The following is a 2,059-nucleotide window of genomic DNA, read 5'->3' as shown; positions in this document are numbered from 1 at the left end:
CAGGTAAATCCAACTGCTTGAAAATTGACAAAGGTATCAGATTGATGCTAGCTCCCAAGTCACATAAGCATCTGTCAAAAGACACTTTTCCAATAGTACATGGAATAGTAAAGTTTCCTGGATCTTTAAGCTTCGAAGACAACTTCTGTTGCAGATCTTTAAGCTTCGGAGACAACTTTTGTTGCAGCACAGCGTTGCATTCCTCCGTGAGAGCGACTGTCTCTAAACCATCTAGCTTCACCTTTCGAGAGAGAATACCTTTCATAAACTTTGCATAACTCGGCATCTGCTCGAGAGCCTCGGCGAAAGGTATGTTGATATGAAGTTTCTTGAACACCTCCAGAAACTTCTCGAATTACTTATCCAGCTTTTTCTTCTGCAGCCGCTGGGAAAAGGCGGTGGAGGATAGATCTGTTTCTCCCCTGTATTACCCTTAGGCAGAGTGTGCTCAATAATAGTCTTCCTTGGTTCCACTTCTTTGTCCTGCTGCACTACTTCTTTCTCAGCACCAACTTCTTCAGTCAACTCTTGAGTTTGTTCGGGAGTCGCAACCTTTCCAGACCTTAAAGTGATTTTCTTTACCTGCTCCTTAGCTTCCCTCTTTACTGGCACTTCAGTGTCACTAGGTAATGTACCAAGCTGGCGATTTAGCAAGGCATTGTCAATTTGCCCAATTTGATTTTCCAAGGTCTTGATAGAAACAACTTGACTCTTGCACATAAGCTTCAACTCCTCTAATTCAGATTTTTTATTGGCTTGTTGCAACTGAAGTTGCTGTCTCGGTGCATACTGTGGTTGCTGAAAACCAGGGGGTTGTACTATTTAGCTGGGTACTGCCGATAAGGCTGTTGAACCGTATTCTGAGCATTGCTCCAACTGAAATTAGGATGATTGTGGTTGTTGGGATAATAGGTGGCTGGCACTGGTTGCTGCTATCGTTGGAAGTTGCTCACGAACTGAGCTGTTTCACTAGAAATTGCGCACCGATCGGTTTCATGGACAGCAGCACAAAGCTCACAAACACTAGCGATTTGATTTACTCCATAATTAGCCAAAGTGTCCACCTTCATCGTCAAAGCCTTAAGTTGGGCAGCGATAGCAGTAGCTGCGTCCAACTCCAGAATTCATGTGACTTTCCCATGAGTCAGTCTCTGGGAAGGATTCTGGTACTTATTAGCAGCCATCAGTTCAATAAGTTCATAAGCTTCATAGTAGCTCTTAGCCCACAAAACTCCTCCTGATGCTGCATCAAGCATGGGTCTAGAAGTAGCACCCAATCCATTGTAGAAGCAAATAATAATCATCCAAGCAGGCATGTCATGATGTGGGCACTTCCTTAGCATCTCCTTATATCGATCCCAAGCCTCACACAGAGATTCCCATATTTGTTGAGCAAACTGGGTAAGAGCATTCCTGATTGCAGCAGTCTTCACCATGGGGAAGAATTTAGTGAGAAACTTTTGCGCAAGATCCTCCCAAGTGGTGATAGATCCTGCTAGTAGAGAGTGTAACCAGCACTTAGCCTTGTCCCTTAGAGAGAATGGGAACAGGCGTAGCTTGATAGCATCTTCAGTCATATCATTGAATTTGAAAGTGTCGTAGATCTCGATAAAATCCCTGATGTGCATGTTGGGGTCTTCAGTAGGAGAACCCCCAAACTGAACTGAGTTCTGTATCATCTGAATCGTGCTTGACTTGATCTCAAAAGTGTTAGCCCTGATGGCCGGTCTGATGATGCTTGACTGAATGTCATTAATCTTCGGCTGAGAATAGTCCATCAAAGCCTTCGGATTTTCTGCTTGATCTCCCATCGCTACTACAACTGGTTCTTCGACTTTCTCTTCTTCTTCTACCTTCTTTTCTTCCTCAAAACTTCCTTCCGAACTACCACAACTTCTTCATCGGCTTTATCCAGTGTTCTCTTACGAGTGCGCGAACGCGTATACATACACCCTCGCTAGAGTACCTGAAATAAGACAAGGAAATAGATAAGTAACAATGTCCGAGTCAATGAACTTTAACAACCACTGATGGAAAGAACATAAACTATCAATTAACA

General features: G+C 43.5%; 1 non-coding gene across 1 annotated transcript; it reads left to right on the top strand.

Annotated features, from left to right (window-relative positions):
• Positions 1-1,314: 1,314 nt before the first annotated feature.
• Positions 1,315-1,421, top strand: LOC141682762 (small nucleolar RNA R71). Its single transcript, XR_012559938.1, has one exon. It is a non-coding gene; the product is annotated as a small nucleolar RNA R71 (small nucleolar RNA).
• The last annotated feature ends 638 nt before the right edge of the window (positions 1,422-2,059 follow it).

The sequence above is a fragment of the Apium graveolens genome, chromosome 1 (assembly GCF_009905375.1).
Source record: "Apium graveolens cultivar Ventura chromosome 1, ASM990537v1, whole genome shotgun sequence".
In the NCBI taxonomy this organism is placed as follows: Eukaryota; Viridiplantae; Streptophyta; class Magnoliopsida; order Apiales; family Apiaceae; genus Apium; species Apium graveolens.
Note: the sequence above shows the minus strand (reverse complement) of the source record. Positions and strands in the feature narration are given on the sequence as shown.